Genomic DNA, 9,593 nt, shown 5'->3' with positions numbered 1-9,593 from the left:
ACAAACGACATTATATGACGACGAGACGAGACGAGACGAGATGTGCCCGTCTCGTCTCGTCTGCCAGTGATCACGGTTGCTGAAAAGTAACCGAAACGGTGGGATTACGTAGTTTTAAAATAATAAAAATTTACGTAGTATATCCGAAATATATTAGTTTCATTTAAAAGAGAGATAAGATTTTACTTACTGTATATGAACAAGTATCAATTTATAAAATGTCCATAGATTACCATTTTTATTAGCTGATACACAAACAAAGACATCCATGATGTAGAATAATGTTAATATAATAATAATCACGCTCAAATTGTATGAAAAATGTATTAGAAAAACAACAGACAACTTTAATAAACAAAATACACATGTTGTTATGATTCGTTCGGTTAAAGATTGGGATTTATGAAAGTGTGTGTTTAATCATTTATTAATCAAGAAATAAGTGAAGATACTTTCATAGTACTAATTATATTTTTTGTAGGATTATTATTTATTTACACATATCACTATCTATAATGTATTCTCTCTGTGTAGTTGTAAGCTTTTACTGACGTTTTGCCAACGTGAAGTGCTTATCGATGGAGTCCTCTGAGGAAATGAGGAAATGAGGTCGTTATCTTTATTTTTAAAAAGTTTATATATTTTTTTAAAAAGAAATAAGTCTTATATTGTTAAATTTCCCTTGTATTAAGAGAACTAACTTATTATATTTTTTTTTTATTGAGAAAGTTACATTAATTTTCAATACGCTGTCTCCATTCAAGTTATTCTTTCTCTGTAATTAATAATGTTTTTTCAATAGTGTCTATCAATATTGAATTGTGATTTAGTGTGTATTGTCTGAGATCACTTTTATTAAAGTTAAGCTAGACATGTATTATTCCGGAAAAATTTGAACTTTGTGTTGTCAATGGATATGTGTTATAATTAGATATTGAGTTGAAAGTTCAATGATATATGAAAGGAGAAAAAATAATTAATTTACTTTTATCTTAATACTGTTTTCGTTATTTTGTTTGTTCGTTTACTTTCATTTTATGTTGTTGAGATATAATTAAGTTATAAAAGTAAAACAAGCTCCTCGTTCGAGTATTTTCGGGTTCAAACATAGAAAGGGCTCGAAGCTTAATTCAACATCCGCTAATGCGGGTTTGTTGTTAATAATACAACTACTTTTTATCTTTTTTGTACAAATTTATTTTACCTTTCCATCATCTATACATATAATAAGACAGTAAAAATCGAATGAATGAAAAAATTAAATATTTTTCCAAAAAACTGATAGGAGGCAATTAAAGAAGAGTCATAGAAACCAAAAAAACATTGTTTGGAATTTTTGTCTGTCTGTCTGTCTGGTACATTATAACTTCAAAACTACTCAACGGATTTGAACGCGGTTTTCACAGCTGCATTACATATGATGTACTAATAAACTTTGTTTCGTCAAAATCGGTTAAGGGAAAAAGTTATGGTAAATTTAAAATTTACTTCAAGCACTGCTTCAAAACTTTTAAACACTGCAACTTAATATTGATTAGTTATATATTATATATTAGTTTATTAGTTTTATTAGTTACTAAAAAAATATGTTCTAATATATGTCAATCTTAATATAAAAACTTATGAGAGGTAACAAAAATAACAAATAACGCAGTATGCGCGGGCGCGGTTGAAGTGTTGAAAAGCCCGACCGACCGCGAACAATAACTTATCAAAATCTAACTACCCGCCGCCGCTCTACATTAGAACAAATAAAAGCTGGAACGTAATTTCCAGCTTATTAAACGACAAAAATATAAATTTTATGTCAGCCCGGAATACAGCAGTAGGGATCAAGGTCTCTACAGCCACTCCAGTCGACCACCGTGCCCTGACCGCGATGTTACGGAAGAGTAACATCGAATTCCACAACTACGCCCTCCCGGAGGAGCGTAGGCTCACAGTCGTTATCAAGGGTCTTCCCGCGGAGATACCTGTTGAAATCATTAAAGAGGACCTTCAGTCCCAAAATCTGCCGGTGTTGGAAGTGCATCGCATGCACAGGCCCAACAAAAAACCATTCGACATGGTTTTAGAAAACTTGTCTCCTACCCCGGAAGGTAAGAAAATCTATAATATAATATCCATTTGCCGATTGTTGTGCTTAGAAGTAGAGCCCCCGAGAAACCGGCAATGCCACCGATGCCAATTATATGGCCATTCGCAGAGGTTCTGCTACGCACGCCCGGGAGCAGGCTCCCATCCCTGCTGCACCTCCTGCAACTAACGCCTGGCATAGGCCTAGCGTCACAAACGAACCGACAGCCCCTCAGGCACCCGCGCAAACACAGGCAAGCGGCCTCGCAGCTGACTTGCAGCTAGTCTGTGACTTCGCGAGTCTCATAGACCCCGCGGAGGTGCAGACATTCGCCGCCAAGCTGAAGGCCTCCGATGGCAATCCTCAGGCCCGCATGCTGGCAATGTGCCAGCATGCGGGCATGTTGTGTGCATTGGGAGCATTCAAAGCCAATGGCAATTAGCAGTTAAGATTAGGCGTCCCAGACACCTGTCCTAGACCCTGACAATAAACATATGACCGACGGTACAGACATAAATGTCCCCAAGACACACGAAGACAACATTACACTAACACATCGCCTTCGCCGGCGAAGACGAGGTCCCGTTTCGTACACGTCGCTCCGGTGTTCTGCCGTCGGTGGGCGTCATGCAATCCCATCTTCCGGTGCCATCCTCCACTTCATCGAGGTCCTAAGCCGAGGTCCGGCCTCTTAGAGGCACCCTTGGGACATTCGCATCCCTCCGTCGGGCCCTTCGGGTCCGAATTAAACGGGTAGGTCCCATAGGGCCCCCCCAACCCCTCCCGGTGACGCTGTAAAAGCCAATAGGGCTAACAGCTACTGTCAAGTCGAAAAAAAAAATGTTCATTGTTGTTTGTTTATTGTGGTTGTCTATCATTTGTTACCATCCCTTTTCTGTATGTAATTATTTTAAGTTTGATATATTTATGGTTATGCGAAAGGCGACCAACACGCGGGTGGCGCCGCGGACAATAGCTAGTTTTAAATATGACAGCAAAACCAATGCACAGATCAAACATTCTAATAAAGGTTTAAATTATATTGCTTCAAATAATGTATTATTTGTTTCTATAAAATATTCATATTTTCACTATTTTGAATTGAATACCTATATTGATTTTTAAATTTGTTATGATTGATAATATTTTAAAAAGAGAAACACTAGATCTGTAAACCCTGCTAGGAAAAAATATATTCCTGTGATGTTTCAAAGTTAAGGCATAATTCACTATTAATATAGATGATAATATTAAAATAAACGTAATTTTTTAATACTAATTAAAGGTATTTTCCAAAATATGTACAGTTTATAATATTTCGTACCTTTAAAACAATAGAAAATTATATTACAGCTTCCAAATTTTCCATTTTTTATATGACACTTAAAGCTACGAGTTGGTATATGTTATTCCTCAGTATTCTGTAAAAAAAATTTTGCTTCTGACAAGTTATAAAAATATAGACGACATTTGACACCTGACATGATAGCAAGTTGACGTTACTTTAAGTGACATGCCAAATGTAGGATTCACGGACCGAATATAAACAAAAGTCAAAGGCTGCCAGAACAAGAAGAAAGGTAACGAGTCATCACATTTTTAACATCAAACAGATAAAGAAATTTTCTTTTTAGTACTGTTGTCATTATTCTGCTCGAAATCTACGTTTATTGTGTCTTTTCTAAGCTAATCGCTACAAAATAAAAGTCTTATAAACATTTCTTGCTCCTAATTATTTAATATAAAAGATTTTAAAATATTTTCAATATTAAAACACTTTCTTCAAAGGGATCAAATTAGTTAAAAAAGGTTTTAATAGAGTTCGTTTCAGATGTTATTATACTTTTTTTATTTACTTGTTTTTTTATTTAGATGTTTTTTTTATAAAAGTATTATTCTTTCTCTTAAATTATTTGAATTCCAATACCTCATTCATAGACATCTCAATAATGCGTATCATCAAATGTAATCAAGCTTTATGAAAAGTGATGTATGCATTTTATAGTGACGTTTTAATATGATTTACAGTAATTGTAGTTTTATATTTATTTTGTAGTGCATGCGTTGATTTGATTTGCATATTTTAAAGAGACGGCATGTAAATTATATTAACTTTTTATTCTTTAAAAAAATCAGATCATTTCTAATAGGAAGCAAGATACAACAAACTTAATAAATTATTAATTGTACATACAGTTATGTATATAAAATAAAAATAAAACCATATATATAATCCTTTATTGTCCATCAAATCAAACTCATCGTTAGAGTAATCTTGAGTAAGTTTGTGTTGGTAGCCTAGTTTATCTTCTATGAACTTCGATAAAAAAATATTTAAAGTAAACTCGACATACACAACTTTCATGAAACTAACATTACATAATGAGATCTAAGATTTTCGCGAGTATTCATTTAAATGAAACTAGTATTTTTCGGATTTACTACGCGGATTTTATTATTTAAAAACTACATAATCCCGACGTTTCGGTTACTTTGCAGCAAGCGTGATCACGGGCAGACGAGGTGTGAATGTCTGTCAGTTGGTCCTTGTTATTTATGGCGGTAGATGATAAATAACAAGGACCAACTGACAGACATTCACACCTCGTCTGCCCGTGATCACGGTTGCTGCAAAGTAACCGAAACGTCGGGATTATGTAGTTTTTAAATAATAAAATCCGCGTAGTAAATCCGAAAAATACTAGTTTCATTTAACTAACATTACAGTCTGACTATCAACTTTATGAATTACAAACAAGAACGCTGTAGAGACTAGTTTTATCCTACTAATGTATTATATTTACTGTGTATGAGTGGAACTAAATTACTATTTAAAAGGTAAGTTACATGCAGCAAATTGTTTTCATTACGGACGGAGGATGTTGTATATTTAATCTCGTTAATGTTTATTCTTTTCTTTCAACTGTAGATTACTCAGAGAATAGAATATAAATTAAAATTGGTTATAAATTGGTCATCTTCATCATCATCATCAGCCTATCGGAGCCCGCTGCTGAGCAAAGGCCTCTTCTCACATGGAGAAAGCAGGTTAGAGCATTAATCACCACGCTTGCTCAAGACGGGTTGGCGATTTCAATCTTATAATTTGAAATTATAAGACCAGGTTTCCTCACGATGTTTTCCTTCACCGTCTGTCAGTGGTATCTAAATCTCACGTGTGAGAGGCGGGCCTTTAACCTTCAGGCCAAATAAATAATAAATAGGTAACAAAAAATATTTAAACGAATCCATAAAAATTAATGGATAAAAGGACACACCTACTTAAAACACTGATCTTTTCTTCGTCGTTTAAAATGTCTTATGTCTCTAGACTTTCATGTCGGAATATTTATTATTCATAGTCTGCAATGAAAATTTATATTTTACGAGCGTTCTATAGACCTGTTCTGAATATTTATAGACTATGTTAAGAGTTCACTTGACTTTAATTGGCAGACCTGATTTTACTTTGGAATTTCATCGACACATGGAATCCTACAATATTGTTTGCTGTCGAGAGTAGGAGCGTTACGTACAGTTAAATGAATATGAGATTTCGTTAACCTCGAAATATTTACAGGTCATTCAAGCCACAACGTTTGATTTAAAATGTAGGAACCTCTTTAGCAAATTGCCTCTTTCATTGAAGAAAAAGCTTTTGAAGACCAGCAATTATATTTTTTATATTCCTGAAGTTACCTCAAGTATTCATTTTTTTTGTAACTACATACATCCCAACGTTTCTTTCCCGTCAACCAACCTTGCAACCGTGCCACCGTGATCACGGGCAGACGAGTTGAAAAAAAAAATATTAAAAATTTTTTTTTGTCCATTAAAAAAAGTAAAATAGATGTTATATAACAGAATAAAAGATGTGACACTTTAATATCGTTTAGATTTATTACTCAGTCGGTTGCAATAGAGGTTAGGGAGAAGTAGAGATTTTCTAATTTTATATTTATATTTTCAACCGTGAAAGAAAACTTATTATATATATTTTTTATATTGCAAGCGCTTTTGTGATAGAATAATAAGATAAAAAAAATAAAAATGAACCTTAGTGAACCCTTAGTGAACCCCTGAATGAAGAATCAGCATGTCACCTGTACTGTATATTTTTAAGCGTAGCTTTAGGAAGAAGATATCAGGTATTACATATTTTTTTCAAATGAATATTTTATGTGCTTAATTTTTTATATTTTAAATTAATTCGATAATAATTAGGCCATGAATTTATACAAATGAAAAAAAATGTTGAGAGAATGCCATAAAGCACTTATAAAATATCCGATACCTATAAAAAAAAATCGATAAATTATTTTAGTTGACATAAAATTACTCAATTGATTTTCTATTCAATTCAATAGTCACGATATTTTAATATACAAAAACCTACGACAAAAACCCCAATAGCTGTCCTTTAGAATCTAGGATATTTAAATTACGCGGGACATTTAAGATTAACGAGAAAATAAAAATTCCTGTAAACTCTGATTCATTTTAATACCGTGGTTGTCTTGAATTTGATAAATTATAAAATTAATATTGTTAACTATTGGAAATCACATCGGAATCAAAACAACTTTAAAAAGTTATAGAAACTATACCGCCGAAAATAACGGTTATAAAGCCGGCCATCTTCAGTCAAGTGGAGCTGAGCTTGTTAGTATAGGTTTTAAGAAACAAGTATCCTCTTAATTTGAAAAGCATACTAGACTTTTTAACAACCATTCACAACTATTTGGTACGACCACACCTGTTCAAATTTTCTCTATTAGCTCTTAGAGCTCCCGCCAATCCTAAATATTATTGTATTATAGTAGTCTATTCAATTTGTTTTTTATTGATTTCATCTATAAGTTATAGCTATGTTGATTTATTTTATGTGTGCTTTAAGACTTGGTTTGGAATAAAGTATAATGCACAAATCGGTTTCATGTCTTTCTTCAATGTTAATGTCATTGGTAATGTTCAGAAAGAAAAAATGGTTTGAGTTGTATTTTTGAACAACTCTGTCTATGCTGTCCGAGTTGAGAAATTCTCTTATGTTTCGGAAGTAAAGATATCACCAAAAGAAATTATGTTTTATATGGAAAGGTCCTGTACATGTTTTGGTATACCTCAATGTAAGTTGAGTTAACCGAAGCTGCAACTTCGTTTAGATAATTGAGATGTCTTGTGAGCATAGAGCTACATTTACTAGAACGAACCAAACAAAATACAACTTAGGCAGTAACTATGTTATATTTTAACTAACTTAACATTGCAAAAAAATTAAAGTCTAAAAGTCATCGATAAAATATTTGTAGATCCAAAAAAATAAACACAAATTATATGTTCAGACTTTTCTTATACTAGAATGAAATTATTACCAGGTTAAAAAAAATATGTCAATATATGATGATCATCACGATTAAATGATTCTTATATTAGTTGTAAAGCTCAAAACCCTGCTTATGAATAAACACAACGATAGTTTAGAATTAATAAAAAAAACAGAAATTAATTCTAAATATTTTGGCAATATTGAAAAAAGATTATGTATGTTTCAAGTCTCTACAGTAATATTAAAAGAGAATGGTTTCTGAGAACCAATTAAATCTATTAACTTTTCCTAAACGTAACATACAATAATGTAACGTAGCACGAAGCAAACAAAATTAAATTGTAGTTAATGTTAAAATAAGATTTTCGTCATTAAGAGAATCATCATTTTTATTTCAGGACAATGTTCATGAAGATACCCAATATTCAAAAACTGCCGTAGACATTGTAATCGGTTAAAGTAAGTGGCACAGTATCGGTGGCACAATAGCGGCACAGAATTCAATTTGCATTTTGGTACGATTAAAAGATGGATAGCGGAGCCTAATTTTGTATTCCGTAGGAAAAGTGGAAGGGCTCTTTACGATTATGGGGCGGCCGCTGTAAAGAACCTTTTTATGGTTAAGTGAGTGGGTCTCCGCTAGATTTTAAAAATCAATTAAGTTAAACCAGATGATGTACAAAGAACCTTTAGCGTATTGTTATTATAAAGCTATGTAGTTCCTTAAAATAAAAAAAACGCGTAGTAATCCAAAAATATTAGTTTTATTTAAATTAATACCCGCGACAGTCTTAGATGACATTAAATTATATTAAAATTAAGTGAATACAATTGTATTTCTCATATCTTTCCAAATTCCTTGGAGTAAGACATTACTTAACTGTTTTAACAATTGAATTAAATTTCAAAACACTGCTGATCAGCTTTTATTAAACAATATTACCCTTTGATTATTTTATTACAGCTAAAAACAAATGGTATACAAAAATTAATCACATTCGATAGTTTGGTCCCTTTCTTTATATTTAAACTCTAGTTTTCCTGCTACCTGACTCAATTGAATCTTATGTAAATCCAAATCGTCCGAACCATTTCGAAATCAATGCAAACATTGGTATATGCCAACGAAAACCTCTAGTTGTCACACACAAGACTCCCACTATTATTTGATTTTTTAGGATTGTATAACAAGAAGTAAATTTTATTATATGAATTTTTATTTTCGGAGATTCAACACTGGCGACGCTGATCATTGAACTAAGACTGCAATAAATAAAGCATGTTCTAGTCACCAAAGAATTGCCTTTCCAGCATCGCAGAAAGTAATTTAAGCCAGTCACAGTCACAGCCAGGGTGTTAGTGAGAAAATATGTGCGAAGACAATTTTAAATCACTTCAGTTTCAAATGAAATTTCACAGAAAAATAAATCACTTAGGTTAAGGAATAAAAAATCGGAGTATATAAAATCGACTGCATTTTTCATGCAATGCAAAATAAAGACGAGCATTGTTACGGGACTTAAGGAATATATCTCAACCATTGAAAATAGACGTGCATTGAAATAAGAAGAATCAATATTATCGTTTTGACAATCCATATACTCAAGCTCGTAAAGGCAGATAGAAACCAAGATTAATTAAATATTTCAAAGAAAGGACATCCAAATTTTAAATTAAGGGCATGGCTGGTGATTATCTAGCTCCTGAGATCCCTCATAAAAATATGGGGTCCGATTCGACACTAGAAGTATTCAAGATACAGTAATTGAGTCGTCTTTGACAGTTGATAAAAAATCAACAAGGCTTACTAAGAGACATATTCACCAGAGATAATATGTTTTTTCTTTAAATGTGATATAAAACCTTAAGCCATACAGCTTGTTAAAGTCGTTCAAGATATTATATTTATATTTAGATCTCATTTTACTGGGACACAAAAGTTAATAAATTAGAAATAAATTTAGTATGAGTGTTTCAACAGTTGTTAAAATTATTACGATACTAAAAACAATACAAGTATTAGTACAACAGAATTTAGCCAAATATTAAAAAAATCTAATACTAATAATATCAGTCATTTATATGAACAGCATTATGATATAATAGTCAATTAAATAAACATTGAAGTAAGAGTTTAGTGCACGAGTGCACAGGTAATATTTTTGAAATCTTATCCAGTCGTCCAAAAAT

The sequence above is a fragment of the Danaus plexippus genome, assembly GCF_018135715.1.
Source record: "Danaus plexippus chromosome 13 unlocalized genomic scaffold, MEX_DaPlex mxdp_40, whole genome shotgun sequence".
NCBI classification, from domain to species: Eukaryota; Metazoa; Arthropoda; class Insecta; order Lepidoptera; family Nymphalidae; genus Danaus; species Danaus plexippus.
The sequence above is the reverse complement of the archived record's forward strand: the minus strand, read 5'-3'. Positions refer to the sequence as shown.